At 39.4% G+C, this 18,432-nt stretch overlaps 1 protein-coding gene across 12 annotated transcripts in view; it reads right to left on the bottom strand.

The window, feature by feature from the left end:
• TBC1D5 (TBC1 domain family member 5) overlaps positions 1-18,432 on the bottom strand; it is a 566,253-nt gene that overhangs the window by 28,296 nt on the left and 519,525 nt on the right. The window lies entirely within an intron of this gene.

The raw sequence follows: 18,432 nt of genomic DNA, 5'->3' as shown, positions 1-18,432 counted from the left end.
ATAGATGTGCATATACAACCTTGTATTTAAAAAGCACACAATATATCTTCAATAAGCATTGGGCAACACAAATTAAGAGGGCAATTTGGATTTCAGTGAACTATACTTCCTAAGCAGTTGGTACAAAAACATTGCATCTTTTTCACACATTTGCAAAACCAAAGATTTCCCTTTTCATAAGACAAATCTGTAAGCCTGGAACCTGGACTCTAAAAAAAAAAAAAAAAAAAAAAAAAAAAAAAAAAAAAAAAGAAAAAGACATATCTCATCATTTTCTAGACAATGATAATCTGATAATTTCTTAACATGTGAGATTTCCTAAAGCGCTTGGAAAAGTTTTGCCTCAGCAGCCCATAAATTGTTGCTCCTCTCTCTTGATATGACACTAGCATATTTTATTTATTTGTTTGTTTCTAGGAAAAAGTACTCTAGGTTGAATAATTATCTAACTTAAATTACCTAAAAACAATGTAACTGTAACAAAAGGCTGAAGTCTTTTTTTTTTTTGTTAAGGAAAAGATAATATAAGCAAAAAGTTTCCCAAGGAAATTTGGAAGGTTATGGGAGTTTTTTTTTTAAGAGAAAAAGAATAATCCTCATCATTTAGGATACTCTAAACAAAGCTAGCTGGAATACAAAGAAAGGATATTGCCAGAGCTGGAGTAGGCTACAAAATTGATTTTCCAGTCTTAGATCTACTTGTCCTTTTGCATAAGAATCCTCTGTATCATTAAAAAAGAAGGAAAGAAAAACCTACTAAGGTATCCTTTCTCTTTGAGAAAGAGTATAATTTGACTTGTACATGGAAATTAATAGTTGAAAAGGTTACTTGTAGATATATCCCATTTTAACAATAGGCACATGTAGCACTGCAAATTATTGTTTTTAACTGCTGTCTCAAGAGCTAGCTCTTAGGAATAGGCATTGAAACACTTGACACAGAAAACAGACGTAGTGCTGTGCGCGGTGGCTCATGCTTGTAATCCCAGCACTTTGAGAGGCAGAGGCAGGCAGATCACTTGAGGTCAGGAGTTTGAGACCAGCCTTGTCAACATGGTGAAACCCTGTCTCTACTAAAAATACAACAAATTAGCTGGGAGTGTTGGTGAGCACCTGTAATCCTAGCTACTCAGGAGGCTGAGCAGGAGAATCGATTGAACCCGGGAGATGGAGGTTGAAGTGAGCTGAGATCATGCCACTGCACTCCAGCCTGGGTGACAGAGCAAAACTCTACCTCAAAAAAAAAAAAAAAAAAAAAAAAAGAAAAAATAAAGAAAGCAAATAGACATAGTAGTAGCAGCACTAACCATGTTCTTTATATATCCTACAAGTGTAGTAGCCTCTCCTCCAATACTCAAATAAGAACAAATACTTCCAGAAGAAGCTTAGCCAAAGGATAATTAGAAGTAATTTTGGAGAGGTGGGGTTATCTTCCTAACTCTGCAGCTGAGCATTAAGGTAGAAAAGGATGGGGTGTTTCAGGGCTTTTCTCTACTTCTTTTTCTCATTTGTTTCTGCACAGCCTTGAATTTCCCTGGTTGTCACAGGAAACTAGGAATTAGAGAAAGAAGGCTACATCTGCTGTTTAATAATGGTTGTGCTTAGTCTCCAAAGATGGCCACCATCAATTTCTTCCCTCCCTGACTATGCATGTTGCTTTATTCATTACAAGGTCGTATGTATTCCCCCTGTCCTTGAATCTGGACTGGTCTATGACCTGCATTGATCCAGAGCATGTAGCCTAAGTCAAACTGCTAATTTTGAGCTAGTTTAAGGGGCCTGCCAGCTTCTGCTTTCATTAGAAGCTAGCTACCATGCTGTAAAGAAGTTCAGGCTACAATACTGAAAGAAAGGAGAGAACATACAGAGAAAAAGAGGGCACATGAGAAGCACAGAAGTTCTAGACATGTGAATAAAGCTTTTCTGGACTTTTCAGCCTGAGCCAGCTGAAGCCGGCCTAGTAAGTAACCCAGTCAAGACCCTTCCTGGAGCAGAAGAAGAGCCTGAGCCCTGCTCAAATTCCTGATCCACAGACCTATGATGGGGGTACTAGATTTTGGAGTAGGTTTGTTATGCAGCAATAGACAACAGAAATAGAGGCAGAATGAAAACAACATTAACTTAGCATATGGCATGAGGAAACGTAAGTTCTATTCCTGGTCCTGCCATTAATAAGTCACGGGACCTTAAGTAATTCTCTGTCCACTCTGGACCTAAATTCAGTACTCTCAGGTGAATGCAAAAGTTAGAGGCTTTGCTTCCAAGGAACTTACAAACTAGTAAATGGAATAAGAAAGTTATATGGTCCCGGTCTACTCTACTGAACCATTAACCTTTTTAGTTTGTGGCAGACACAAACCCCAATTAGCTGAGTCTAGAACTGTACCGAGGCCAGAGTTTGATAGTCTTTTAAAAAGAGAGGGCCAATCTGTGGCCTGTGTTTCGCCTTACAAGTGGCTACCAATTGGGGTGCTGATAGCCCGGAGTGGACCAAGGGCACAAGGAATGCAGTGCTTCTTGGTTTAAAAACTTCTCCTCTGTTTATTCCATGCATTAGTTTAATTTGGATTAGCCACCACTTCTTTTAAAACACGAAAGCCGTTGGGAGCTTTGATACTCAGCAGTCATTCCTACCTGAATGGATTTATTTTCTTTTGCAAAGGAAATCAAACTGGGAAGGAAGAACTTAGAAGACACGCTTTAGAGGACGTAGGCACAGTCTGTTGGCAGTGAGGTGTTGAACAGCTGGTGGAAAGTATGAGCTTAAAGAGGGCCTCTTTCTCAAAACATTTTATTCCTCTAGCAGGAACATTACTGTAATAAAGACTGTGATGAGACTGGGGCTCTCTAACCTGTATAGTTAATGGGGAAGTCCTAAGAGTGTAGCAGTCCAGGGCACTTGCTGGGCAAATATGCAGGGATATAAAAACACAAATTTCCAAGTCTGCAATTTTTGCTTAGGGCTCTGGTGGCAGCCACTGAAGTGCATCTTGAATACTTAAACCCCAAGTAGATCTTGATACAAACAGAATCTGTTTGTCTCAATATAAACACATGGAAAAAGGCAACTTTGAATCAGTTAAACCTTCTTTTTCAAAGGGATGGTTATATAAAAGCTGAATATGTGAGATAAAAGAGGACTACTCTGGTTGAAGCAGGTTGAGGTACCAAGAACCTCATCCATAGTCTGAAATCTAATGTATTATCATCTAGAGTTTGCTTAATCTTAAAACATTTCTAAACCCTTCAACTATCACTCAGACTTTATAAATAGAAATGGAATCACTTGGAGGCAAAAGGGTGGCTTGTCATTTATTCTTCACTATATTATATAATTACAGATAAAAGAAAGAGCCAAGAATCAAGCTTCTAAAACTGTGGGAACTGACTTTACATTTTTATCTTTTCTCATCCTCCACACTCCTCTCAACTAACAATGCTTTAGACATTGACAGCTTTAGTTATGTGTTTTCATTAAATTGGTCCTCTGTAATAAAAATGCTTGGCTAATTGCCTTGAGGTTTTATGAAACCAACCAGTTACCAGTTAGTGTAATTATGTGTAAATAAGACACTGAAGATAAATGTTTATTATATTTACTTTTATGTGTATGTCCTGCCTTCCATTATAGGAGGGCGTAGGGTGGGGAACAAAGTAATGCTGAAATAGACACACCTGGGTTCACATCCTATTTTTCTCAGTTATTAGCTGTATAATCTTGGACAAGTTCCTTAATTTCTTGGTCTACTCAACCCAACCTGGAAGGATTGGGGGAGAACAAATGGGAACATAGGAGAACATAGCATCTGGCACAGAGCAGACACTCGATAAAGGTAATTATTCTTTCTTTAGAATTTTTTTTTTATAATCAAGTTCAGACAGTGAAATGGATTTAAATACAAAGTTTTATGATTCACTGTTGGAAAACAGGCTTTAAAACGTTTACATAGCTTAGCCCAGAAAGATTAGCTTAAGAGCCCATCACCGTCTTAAGCTCTGGATAGCAAATTAATGTGCAAGGCAAGAAACTGATAGAGGAGGATAAAGTTAGGCCACGTGTAGACTACAGCGTGCAACATCACCAATCATAATTGGTGCCCTATAGCAAAGGACCAGAAGATGAGGGCCAATCTATCAGAAGAGAAAAATAACTAGCATCAAATCCCTTTACATTGATTGTAATATACCAGACACTGAGCTTTGCTGTATTAAAATGTTTACTCTTCACACAAACTTCTGAGGTATATTCTCTCATTATCTCCTACATAAAATATGGTCTACTCCTCTGTAAGTCACATTCTCTGGAAGTGTATGCTAAGGTTTAGATAGCTCTTTGAGAACCCAAGTCACTTGGCCTGCTACTCTCATTTCTTCCCTGTGTACACATTCCTTCCTATGCTCCATTACTATGGTCCTTCCCATGAACGATCCCATATTTCAGTTTCCTCTACCTGAGATTCACCAGTTGTAATGCTGAGTCCTAATGCCAAATTGCTTATTAAATTGTTTTCCTTCAAAAACATACAGATATGACTGGCTGTGTTGTTTTGTTGTTTGTTGAATGATTTTCTTTTTGACTAAATAATCTGAAGAAATCGTTTTTTGAATTTGCTTTTTAATAAGTGGTGTTTCTACTATCATTCTGCCCCAAATAGTTGATGCATCATTATACTTCTATTTAAATGTTATGTATCTCAGTTGTTTAAATTTAATATATCAATTTTATTAAATAGTTCAATGTGTTCCTGCTACTTCTTTGTTAAAAAGAGGACAAACTTTCATAGTTTATTATTTATTAACATATTAATTTATTCAAAAATGATGTTCATTTGCATCGTGTTAGGCCTTGTGAGAAATACAATAATGACTAAAACATGGCCTCTGATTTCTAAAAATTTAGAGGATGGTCAAACCTGCACAGAAAGCCAAGAGAGGTATAAGATAAGTTCTGTAAAAGAGACATGAGAGAGGACTTCTCACAGTTCTGGAAAGGGAAGATGATTTCAATTTGTGTATATGGAAAGGAAAGGAGGTTTTCTAGTATTTTTGAGGGGTCCTGAAGAAGAAGAGTCTTGTCTTAGACAAAATAATAAGGAAATATGTTTTAGGAGGCAGGAAAGTATGGCACCCGGGCAAAGAGGCAGTCACTGAGCTGAGCCAGAACATGGGCATAGTATGAGCTGAGGTTCAGCAGAAAGGCTTCCCTTCCTTTTCTGTTCATCCCTGTTGCATTTTCACTTCATATAATTATGTTTTCAGGGTTGGGGTTTGACATGCAGACTGCTGTGGCCACTGCCCCCAACACACACCATGCTGACAGATGATTATTCAGGCTGCAGTGGTGTTTTTGTCCATGGACTAATTCAAACTCCAGGGGAATAGTGAGGCAGGAATGGCACTGAGGTGGAGTTCTGCTTAGCTTCTAAGTGGGTGTCCTCAGAACACAAGAGAAGCAGACAAGGGAACCAACACTAGCTGTAGGCAGCAGGAACAGGCTAAATATAGCAACCAGAAGACAGGAAAGACGCCCAGTCTTTCTCGAGCAGATGGGTGAACAAGAAGTGGGAAGTAAAGGAAACGGAAAGTCTCAAGGAGAAAAAGTGGAAAGGCCACGGATGTTCGGAGGAAGCTGTGGTGTACACAAGGGCAAAACACATACACGGTGTGAATGAAATCCAAGTCAGAAGCATATGGTATCAGCAGAGGAAGATACCACCAGAAAAAAATGGAAGAAGAGCACAAAGAAGACTTTTTAAGAGTATTAAAATAAGTGGCATGAGGTGTGAAGCTGTACAGCCATACTGGTGAACAAGTTGGAATATAAATCACAAGCCTTAAAATCAGTATATACTAGGCTTGACACTTACCTTCTCTGTGATTCTGACCAGATAGCAAAGTTCTTTGAGCCTCAGTTTCCTGTTTACAAAATGGTGATAATGATAGCTTCTACCTCATGTGCTTGTTGGAGGACTGAATTTAAATTACACGAGGTTTTCCAGATTAAATACTTTGCACAGTGGTACATGGTAAACACTCAATAAATGTGAATTTTATTGTCTCTAAATTTTAATATAATTCTAGAAAGTTATTTCAAAGGATTATGAATGTATGCAGAAATAACTCCCAGGGTATTCATCACACATTCAATGGCAACATGCACACATATGGGCATAGGCACCTCACAGAAATCCTACATGTCTAATGATGGGTGATTTGGGTAACTTGTGGAACATTTATAAACAGTATGCTATGCAAACCTTATTTGTTATTTATTTATTTTTTGAGACAGAGTCTCGCTCCGTCGCCCAGGCTGCAGTGCAGTGGTGTGATCTTGGCTCACTGTAACCTCCGCCTCCCGGGTTCAAGTGATTCTCCTGCCTCAGCCTCCCAAGTAGCTGGGATTATACTCATCTACTACCACACCCGGCTAATTTTTTAAAAAAACATATTTTTAGTAGAGTCGGGGTTTCACTATGTTGGTCAGAGTTGTCACGAACTCCTGACCTCAAGTGATCTGCCTGCTTCAGCCTCTCAAAATGCTGAGATTATAGGCATGAGCCATCATGTCCAACTTATACAACCTTTAAAAATGTTTTTATAGTAGAACATTTAAGAATAACATATCATATACTAATTGGGAAAACAGGTTACAAAGTACTAGGTAAAGAATGAATTCTGATTTCAAAAAATATATATACATGCATAGAAAAAAAAAAAAAAAAGGATAGTTCCCAAATAGTTTATGTTGGTTTTCTTCAAATGGTGGAATTATGGGTGATTTTTTCCCTCCTTTTTGCTAATTTTCTGCGGATTTTCTGCAATGAAATTGGATCATATTTTTGTAATAAGAAAATCAAATAATGCAAATAACATAGTAGAGAAGAAAAAAGTGAAAGGTGATTGCCAAGGAAAAAAAAAGATGTAACTGATTCCAAATCAAACTCCAAATAATATTCTATACGCTAAACAAATCTGTACTCTAAACAACACTAAACAGAGAAACTTCTATGAAATCACTTGTAAAAAAGAACGTAAGTAGCATATTTTGTCCCATGTGCAAACCCGGAGTAGTACAGCACTCTTATGGTAAAGGGCTTCCTTCTATATGATTAAAGTGAGAACGTCAGTGGATGCTGCTCTTTATGGGTTGCCTAGAAATAATGTGATTCTTAAAGATATTTTAAAAATAAAGATGCTTACAAAATCCCCAGTAAATAAGAGTTCCCATTTTTGGACAGGATGTAAACAAAAGTTAAATGGAAATGGAAATGGCCTTTAGAAATTCTGAACTGAAATTCAAAGCTCAAGATGTCAAATTTATGCTATCCAATTATATCATTTCAGAACTGGAAATGTCTTTAGAGATCATTTATTTCAACCCCTTCTTGTTTACAAATAAAGCAACTTTTACATGGCTAGGTAGCTGGGCAGTAGCAGAAATCCCACTAGTAGGCGTCCTTGTTTTTCAGCCACTGAAGCACTGCGGTGTCCCACCGCTGACATCCTCACTACCAGGGGACACTGGATTTGTCCCAAGAGGATGGGTTTTCATAACAATCACTGAGCCCTTTTCCTTCTACCCCACATCCTCCTGTACTAGCAATGCTCCTTCCTGACTATGGAAGGCTACAGCAAAGCCACTAAAACCTGAACTCCACAGGACTTTGTATCACTTTTTACTCCTTTAGTTTCCTCCTGAAACTTGGATAAAACCCCTACATTAAAAGATACTGACTCCTTATAATTTATAAAGTTAAAAATTGCATGTGATAAAATTGGTGTGGCCAGGTGAGCCATGAGTCAGGCTTTGTCCAGCCCAGCTCCTCTCTGATTGTGCTGCTTCAGCTGGCTCTAACAGATAGTGATCATTCAAACCCCTTCTCCGCAGCAGCCCAACAAGGGTTGGGGTAAGACTACAAGGTCAAGTATAGGGAGAAACCTTTATTTTTTCCTGTAAAAATTTTCTCTACCAAATTGCTACTTGACTTATAGCATATCCCTAGAATTGACAAATTACGTATCAACTCCACATTCTCTTCATTGGTTTACATGCGAAGAGTTCCAAATCTCTTTTTGAAGTCAGGTGTTGGCAGGTTAAAATAATTAATTCAGATCACATGCTTACCGTGGGTGCGACATATGGGGTATGGATTACAAATATTTTAAAAATAGTACATGTGAGGTTCACAAAATTAAGGGAAAGAAATTTCCCGTTATATTCAGCTGTTGCTTATAAGTTTTACTGAGGGAGTAAAAAAGATCTTAATTTCTTACCCCTTTTTATTCTTCGGGTCTACCTAATAAGGCAGAAATTCTTCATTGCCCAGTTATGACTAATAACTTTTTTTTGTAGAAAGTGCTAACCACAGACTCTATTTCCCTCAGTTTTCTTATTTGTAAAATGGGAAGCAATTCTAGCAGTGACCTTATAGCATTGCTTGAGGATTAAAGTAGCTAATACATGTAAAATGCTTAGAACAGAGGACACACTTATAGAAGGTGTTCTATAACTATTAGCACTTAGCCACCGTTTACAAGGAGAACACGCTCACACTAGGATATATTTGAAGTTTGCTTTATATATAGAAAATCTCATTCCTTATTTGGTATTCAATTAATGTTATTAATATCAATTTTTTTCAATCTTTAATATGAACAAAAATCAGCTGGAGATCTTGTTAAAATGCAGAGTCTGATTTAGAAGGTCTGTGTTAGGGCTTAAGATTCTGCATTTCTAACAGTCTCCCAGGGGATGGGATGCAGCCGGTCTACGGACCACAATTTGGATGGCAAGGATTTAAATAACTCATTTCATGTGCTCCTTCTATTAATATTTACTTCTGAATACATCTTCCCATCATTCTAGGAAGGCTGTGAAGTACTTTACTATCTATCTGATCTAAGGCAGTTTTAACAGATGGCTGCATGGTTAGATGCATACTTGGTGACAGTCCAAAAGACCTCTTCTCAACATGGAGTAGGATGCAGCAGAGAGAGAAGCCGGGTGATAAGCTTCCAGGAGAGCTTTCCAACCTCCCTGAGTTAGTTTTGTACTGAGTAGCTCTATTATTCTATTTAGAGCTAATTCTTAGACCATCAGATATCAGTTTATTCTACTGTAAACACAAACATTTATAAAATTTCTTGTTAAAAAACACAAGTGAAATATGAATTAATTTTGTTGGATTATGCATGCTCTCTTCTGTAACTTTCGATAAACATAGGCTGTGTATTAAGTATCAGAGAATAAAAGATGCTTTTCAAACATAAAATGCAATGAAAAGGAAATGGCAAAAATACTTCCATAATTCATGGTATTTAAATTCATCCCTGATTTTCTGAAGATATCTTTCTGAAGATATGATTTCTGAAAAAATCATAAGTAATATTTATTAAGAACTTTTAGCTTTTAGAAACATGCTCTTGCACCTACTGCCATTTTAACATTGTGAGCTATTTTAATCTAATTCTGCTTTCCTAGAAGTTGCCTACAAAAAATAATAAACAGAAAAGACAAGAATGGTGCCAGAAAACAGGATCATGTGCTACAAATTCTAAAGTAAAGTAAATAAGCTTACAATCTGGAATAAATACACTGGAAATTGAAATACAACCTTTAATTAGGAACAACTTCACATAGGTGTAACCAGAGGAAGAATAAAACCTCACTTGCAGAGTTACAAACCTCATTATTTGCAAAAGTCCTATAACTGCAATTTAAAATAATTATATGCATATGGTATGTCTTCTTAGCCCTGTAAAAATTCAAAAGGTATAAAAGGTGTCTGCTAGAAGTGCTTATGTAAGGGAGTCTAATTAAATGGCATTTGTGGAGAAATGCTCCCATCTTTTGGGCTTTTGCGCTGTCATTTCTGTGTTGTGTTTTTATAATCAGGCAACCTGACCCATCATTTGGAAACCCATGTAGTTCTCTCCTCCACCAGGACAATAAGCACAGATGTTACTCTACTTAACAAGGGTTTTCCCCCTCACCACTTACATGTGATCAGACCAACTGATGAAACCAGCCAGCCAGCACCAGGGCCTCCAGCTGAGTTTCTTACAGTAATGCTGGCTGGGCAAAACCATCTGCGTGCTCTCCCTTGCTGTTCCTGGCACCAAGGTAGGCATCTGCACAATGGCTGACCCAGATAGAAGGGCCTGAGCCAAGACTGTTTTTCTTATGACAAAGCTAATTGATCCGTATGAGGATGAAATGCACACACTTGTACAACTTATTCTCTGGGCTAACTGACCTCTACAATGTCCCAACAGAGACAGACAAAAAACCGTACCCTGCAGCAAATCCAAGCTGAGGATCAAGCACAGTTTAAGAATGACTTTAATAACAATTGGTAAAAGCAAGTAAGTGTTGGAACAGCCTTGATATTTCTTTCTTTCTTTTTAAACACAAACACTACCACTTCTGAGACTTCTGGAAAGACAAAAAGGTGAAAAGGAAATAATTCTCTAAATTACCTGGTTTATTCATATGCCTATCATACTTTTGTTAGTTCATCCCTTCAGTTATACCCTATCTGTCATTAAATACCAACAATTCCTATTAGCTTTTTAAATAACTGGTTGGTAAATGCTGCTGAGAAATGAAGCAACTTTTCAGGCTCTAGAGGACGCCAGAGCAAAGCCTAAGACATCTCAATACTTGCACAACACACAAAACCCTCAACAGCATTCATTTATTCCTAAACGTTTACTGAGTGCCAGACACAATATCTGGCACAGAGGATACAGTGACAAGTGCCTGCAAGAGCCTTATAAGTAAACACAAGTAGTTCTCTGACATTCAAAGCAGGGGAAGCATTTGCAGATTACGCAGGACACCCTCCATCTCAAGATGCTGCTGCTTTAGGTTTGGGGAGGGGTTCTGAAATCTGCAGCTTAACTAGGGCCCCAGCTACTTATTGCAAGTGCTGAAAGTTCCTAGCAGAGAAGGCTCCATGGCACATAAGGTACTTGGGCTGAGACTGGAAGGGACTCTATCAGTTTTGTGGCTACATGAATCACTTTGGCCAGAAGAGACAGTGAAGGGAAACAACACAGAAGTATGAGGAAGCATGCGTGGTTTGAGGGAAATGAAATAGCTGTGCATTCCTGAGGGGCTGGGGAGGAGTAAGAGGGAGGACTGATGATGAGGCTGAACAGGGTGAGACTGTAAAAGGCCCTACAGGGCATACCTCAAAATTGAGGGATTTATCCTAGGGAGAAGGGGCCTCTGCAGAATTCTGATAAGGAGTCAGACCGTATTGAGTCAGATATACATGATGCACACATTGGTGTTGTGAAATACTTTGGGTATATGTTGACCATTAATAAAATGGAATAACTCTAAAATTTCTAGTTAACATGGAACTGTTACTTGAGTACAAAGAAATTATGTAGAGTATAACCTTTCTATATTCTCATTCCTCCAACTCACCAAATCCAGAAGCTGCATGTCATGAACTGTGTAGAGTCAGTTCTGTTATAATGCTTGTTCTGAAAATGTGAACTAGTTTCAGTGAGATCAGTGTATTAAGGAACTGAGCATAACCCGAAGTTCACATTTGCTTACACACAATATCATCCTCAAGCAATAATGGGTGAATGCAGAACACTCCACACAGATGAACACAGCTGCACGTAGGAATGCAGGAATACGCACAATGCCTGCACGCACACAACACTGATATCTGCCAGTTACCTCAATGCCATATGTGTTATGAGCTACTTCCATAACCAAATCCATCAGATTCCAGATAACTCTCCTCCACCACTTCACAGTGACTCACAAACTACAACCCTTCCAATGTCCACTTCCCCATCTGAGCTTCAGGTATTTTTCAAGGCAAAGTATCATATTTATTGCACTATTTATTTCTTAATCACTTAAAATGTGTAAAACCACTCTACCACTTTTATTAGGTTCCTACTTTGTTTCATGTGTCACTGATGACCTTTTTTTTCAGTATTGTACCCCAACCCAATTTTCCCCACAAGCCCTGTGGTTTTTATCTTATGTTTATTACCATTTTAGAGACAAAGTCTCGCTTTGTTACCCAGGCTGGAGTACAGTGGTGTGATCATAGCTCACCGCAGCCCTGAACTCCTAGGTTTAAGCGATCTTTTCACCTCAGCCTCCCAAGTAGCTAGAATTACAGGTGTGTAGCACCATGCCCAGTGGTTTTTTCTTTTTCTTTTTTGGTAGAAATGGGGTCTTGCTATGTTGCCCCAGCTGAACTCCTGGCCTCAAGCAATCCTCCCACCTCAGCCTCTCAAAGCACTGGGATTACAGGCATGAGTCACTGTGCCTAGACTCCCTGTGGTTTTTACTACATGACTTTGCATAGCATAGTGATTTTGGGGAACATTTAAGTCACCTCAGAACTGACAATTCTGCTGGGTGGGGTATAGTGGCTCATGACTGTAATCCCAGCATTTTGGGTGGTTGAGGCAGGCAGCTCAGGAGTTCAAGACCAGCCTGGACAACCTGGTGAAACCCTATCTCTACAAAAAATACATTAGCTGGGCATGGTGGCTCGTGCCTGTAGTCCCAGTTACTTGGGAGGCAGAAGGGGTTGGATTACTTGAGCCCAGGAGATGGAGGTTGCAGTGAGTCGAGATTGTGCCACTGCACTCCAGCCTGGGTGACAGCATGAGACCCTGTCTCAAGAAAAAAAGAACAGTTCTGAAGATGACTGTTCAATGAAGATGAATACATTCATGACAAGCAAATTTATGTTTTTTTTCCAGAAAGGTAATTGCAGAAAAGTTTTAGTGTAGACATCATGGTATCACTCAGTGTTTATGAAACAGAAGTATTACCTGTACTATGGGTTCTCTATAGGGGCTAGGGCTGGTGTTCCCTGTGTCTCCTTCCCAAGAGGGCCCTGCAGCCATGAGCCCCCTCCAACCCAATCTACAGTTGTGGGCAGTGGCTGGGCCTGATGGATTTAAGGGTAATCTAGGAATTTTGGCAAGTAAGACATAAAGGGAAGTCTTGGTGAGAAGCTGTTGAAAATATCTTTAAGATAGGGTTGCCATATTTAAAAATAAAAACATAGAACATAGGGTTAAATTTGAATTTCATATAAACATCGAATAAAGTTTTTAGTATAAATATGTCCCAAGTAATATTTGAGATACTTATACTAAAAAAGTTACTCATTATTTATCTGAAATTCAAACGTAACTGGGCATTTTGTTTTATCTGGCAAACCTACCTTTAAAAAATGCCCTAGGAAGACATGGTCATTCTCCTCTCGATGCTGGTGAATGGATATGGTGTCTAGAACTATTACAGCTGTCTTGCTTTCAACCTTGGGAACAGTTTGTTCTGGGAAGGGCAGGTCAGGGCAGAGAGATGGCAAGAAACTGCATCCTTGAAGACACAGATGAGCTTCTAAATTAGTGGTTCTAAACCTTGACTACATATTTGAATAATCCAGGAAGTTTTTAACAATTACTAATGCCCACGCTCCGCTGGAAAGATTCTCAGTTCTCCTGTGACCAGTATTGATTAAAACACTCTCCCAGGTGATTCTAACGTATGCTCGGGAATGGGAAGTCCTTTGAACTTGAGCTAAATAACTTTCCTTGTTAGTGGAATCAGTGTGAGTTGCATTTTCTGCTACATGTAGCTGAAAGCATCCTAAATAAAGACGGTCTCTGGAGTGAAATGCAAGGTCCAGCATTTAAACGTTTTATAATTAGTCCACCTTGGAAATTTAAATCACAATTTCTGGCAAAAGAATTAGGACTGCTCATTTATTTGGGAAAAAGCTCATGTCTCAGCCCAACTTTCAAACCTAAATCCGAAATCAAGGATGTCAAAAAAACTCTGGTCATAACAGAGGGCTGAAGATGTATGACTGATTATAGACATTAAGAAAACAATCAATACCTCATTTATCCTGGGCAATAAACAGATATTCATGTTTTCATCACCGTCCAGCTAAAATGATATTAATTTGACTTGTCTAGAGCCAAATTTAAGATTTCCATAAATGTTAACATCATCAAATATTGGTATCATGCTGATTTCATTCTTGTTTTCAGAAGCATTATTCCTGATATTTTATGGAATATTTTCACATCATGATACATGAATAACATGTATCATGTACAAATGTAGAGTGTACAAATATGCTTCAAACCCAAATGGTTGCTTAGAATCCAGACTGAGAACATCCCAAAGTTAAGCAATTTGGCAGCACTTCTCACTGTTTTCAGTTGATTGGGACATTGCATTGAGGCCTCCTTCAATTTTTGGACCATGTGGTAGTATATATGTGTATTTTGGGCAGATTAATGTTATAATTTGCAAATTATTTACTTGTTAGTGGGATCCTTGAGATATCTGAAGGGACCTAAGGAAGGACTCAGGTAAATGTTGCAAACTGCCCCACCTTTGGGATAGCCTCCAGGAATAAAAAGTTGATGATGATCAAGAGGCCAGAGTGATTACCTGGAGGTAATCCTTGATGTTGATCTGAAAGGCCCTTTTTGCTGCACGGACAAGGTATGGTTGAATTTGGTTTATTTAATGAGATCAGGCCATCTTTCAGAGTTCATCACAGAGGCAAAAATAAGAAAGATATCAAACGTTAAAGCAGAACGATAAGAACATTAAAGGTGAAAAAAGTAGAGAAATGTGACCGTGAAAGCCAGAAATCTGAGTCTAGTCTTGGATCTATGAATAAACGATGAGCTAGGGAGGGGAAAGGAGGGACTTTCCCTTTTCACAATTTTTTTCAAGTAGAAATAATTTTCTTATTCTTTTCTCTCTTTTCAAACATAGCCTATAACTTTTTAGGATTTAACATAAAGCCAGTTTGTTCTTGGCTTATTACAACACCATATTTTGCTGTTAAAGTTCCTGTCTACTGACCAAAGTAACTTTGGAAAGCAACATGTTGAATGGACATGATAAGGCCATAGACAGAACTGTACATGAGCACTGTACTATAGTTCAGGGGTCCTCAAACCCCAGGCTGCAGACCAGTAGCTGTTCGTGGCCTGTTAGGAACCAGGTTGCACAGTAGGAGGTGAGCAGCAGGCAAGCAAGCATTACCACCTGAGCTCTGCCTCCTGTCAGATAAGCAGCAGCATTAGATTCTCATAGGAGGGGAACCGCATTGTGAACTGCACATGCGAGGGATTCAGGTTGTGTGCTCCTTATGAGAATCTAACGTCTGATGACCTGAGGTGGAACAGGGAACATGTTTGATCCTGAAACCATGCCCCTGCAACTGCATCTGTGGAAAAACTGTCTTCCATGAAACAGTACCTGGTGACAAAAAGGTTGGGGACTGCTGCTATAGTTGGTAACAATTCTAAGGGAAATTGTCATCTTAAATAAAAAGGAAGTTTGGAAATTTGATTATATTACCTTCTGGTGACCCACACATTCAATGCTTTTTAAATCCTTTGGCTACACTGTAACGTCATGGCTGAATAGGGTTTTAGTTTTTTCAGATGTTTTAAAAAATTTCTCCTGAGCAACTGTATTTAACGAGCAAACATTCCATACCAAGGTCGATCTTATTCAAGCCAAGTCCAATAGTTTAGTCAAATACAACTTATAACAAAGTGAATCTGACAAAGTTGTAAGGATAAACATGCGTATTAAGAGGATTAATAATTAGGCATAAATGGGCAACTCTGTGTAAATGACTTGGTGTGCTTGGTATTATCCTTATGGCCAAATGAATTATTTGTTTTTTTCTCTTCTTATTAGTTCTTCATGTTACTGCTAACATGTCTTCCTGGGAAAATCCAAGTTTTTTTTATCATCACTGCCACAAATTAGAAAGGTCCTGATTTTTTCCAATAGTTGCAGTTCCCTCTTCATTAACTTAGGGCCTTCAATAACTTAAAGCATGCCTTTAATTTAATTTACTCCCCAACTTCACCCTCTTTCAGTGAAGAATTTGGAGAGTGAAAAAAAAAAATTGCCTCATTCTCCAGGCAAATATGAACCCCAGACCAGGGTGTGCTGCTTAGTGAACAGAGCATGAGCTTGGTTTTTAGCCCCTGGCTTGTCTTTTATTCCCATGCTTCAGGCATGAGATTCCTGGTGCTTACTGCCAGCAATGCTTCCAGGTGTATTAATTTCTGACATATGGACAACTTGGGGCAGAAAGTTGGGAGGGTAAATAGCAGAGATCAGGAAAAGAGAGGAAGCTTGGGTAAAGGTGCCTGATATGGTTTGGATTTTCAAATCTCATTTGGATTTTCATCCCTGCCCAAATCTCATCTTGAATTGTAATCCCTAGTGTTAGAGCAGAGGGAGGATGGGAGGTGATTGGATTATCTGGATCACGGGGGTGGATTTCCCCCTAGCGGTTATTGTGATAATGAGTTCTCATGAAATTTGGTTTTTAAAAGTGTGTAGCACCTTCCCCTCACTCTCACTTCCTCCTTCTCTGGCTGTGTAAGATGTGAATCCTTCCTCTTCACCTTCTGCTATGATTGTAAGTTTCCTGAGGCTTCCCCAGGCATGCTTCCTGTACAGCATCTGGAACTTTGAGCCAATTAAATCTTTTCTTTATACATTACTCAGTCTCAGGTAGTTATTTACAGTAATATGAGAATGGACTAATACAGAAAATTTGTACTAGAAGTGTGGCAGCATTGCTACAAAGACACCTGAAAATGTAGAAGTGACTCTGGAACTGGGTAACAGGCAGAGGTTGGAACAGTTTGGACAGCTTAGAAGAAGACAGGCAGATGAAGGAAAGTTTGGAACTTCCTGGAAACTTGTTAAACTTTTGTGACCAAAAGTGATATGGGCAATGAAGTCCAGGCTGAGATAATCTCAGATAAAGATGAGAAACTTACTGGGAATTAGAGTAAAGGTTACTTTTGTTATGCATTAGTAAAGAGACTGGTGGCATTGTGCCCCTGCTCTAGGGATCTGTGGAACTCTAAACTTGAGAGTGACAATTTAGGGTATCTGGTGGAAAAAATTTGTAAGAAGCAAAGTGTTCAAATGCAGCCTGGCTGCTTCTAACAGCATATGGTCATATGCATGAGCAAAGAGATGATCTGAAACTGGAACTTATGTAACAGGGAAGCAGAGCATAAAAGTTTGGAAATTTTGCAGCCTGGCCCTGTGGTAGAAAAGAAAAATCCATGTTTCTGGGAAGAATTTAAGCTGGCTGCAGAAATTTGCATAAGTAAAGAGGAGCGAATGTTAATAGCCGAGACAATGTGAAAAATGCCTCAAAGGCATCTCAGAGACCTTTGTGGCAGCCCCTTCCATCACAGGCCTAGAGGCCTAAGAGGGAAGAATGGTTTTGTGGGCTGGGCCCAGGGCCCTGCTACCCTGCACAAACTTGGGACACTGCTCCTTTTATCCCAGTTGCTCCCATTCCAGCCATGGCTAAAAGGGCCTAAGATATCTTAGGCCATTGCTCCAGAGAGTGCAAGCCACAAACCTTGGTGGCTTCCATGTGGTGTTAAGCCTGTGGGTGTTGAGAGGACAAGAGTTGAGGTTTGGGAACCTCCACCTAGATTTCAGAGGATGTATGGAAATGGCTGGATGGTGGAAGTCTGCTGTAGGGCTGACTCCTCACGGAGAACCTCTACTAGGACAGTGCAGAGGGGAAATGTGGGATTGGAGCCTCCACACAGAGTCTCTGCTGGGGCATTGCCTAGTGGAGTTGTGACAAGAGGGACACTGTCCTCCAGACCCCAGAATGGTAGATCTATTGACAGCTTGCACTGTGTGCCTGGAAATGCCACAATCACTAAATGCCAGCTTGTGAAAGCAGCTGAGGGGGCTGTACCCTGCAGAGCCCCAGGGAGGGAGATCCCTAAGGCCTTGGGAGCCCACCCCTTACATGAGTGTTGTCTGGATGTGAGACATGGAGTCAAAGGAGATTATTTTGGAGCTTTAAGATTTAATGACTGCCCTGCTGGGTTTCAGACTTACATGGGGCCTACAGCCCCTTTGTTTTGGCTGATTTCTCCCTTTTGGAATGGGCATATTTACTCAGTGCTTGTACTCCATTGTATCTTGAAAGTAACTAGTTTTTGATTTTACAGGCCCATAGGTGGAAGGGACTTGCCTTGTTTCAGATGAGACTCTGGACTGTGGACTTTTGAGTTAATGATGAAATGAGTTAAGACTTAGGACTGTTGAGAAGGGAGGATTATATCTTGCAATATGAGAAGGACATGAGATTTGGGAGGAGCCAGGTACAGGATAATATGGTTTGGATTTGTGTCTCCACCCAAATCTCATCTTGAATTGTAATCCTCTGAGTTGGAGGAGGGCCTGGTGGGAGGTGACTGGATCGTGGGGTGGATTTCCCCCTTGCTGTTCTCATTATAGTGAGTTCTCACAAGATTTGGTTGTTTAAAAGTATGTACCACCTCCCCCTTCATTCTCTCTTCTTCCTTCTCCAGCTTCTTCTTTGCCTTCCGCCA

Source organism: Macaca thibetana, chromosome 2 (assembly GCF_024542745.1).
Source record: "Macaca thibetana thibetana isolate TM-01 chromosome 2, ASM2454274v1, whole genome shotgun sequence".
NCBI lineage: Eukaryota > Metazoa > Chordata > Mammalia > Primates > Cercopithecidae > Macaca > Macaca thibetana.
The sequence above is the reverse complement of the archived record's forward strand: the minus strand, read 5'-3'. Positions and strand labels throughout refer to the sequence as shown.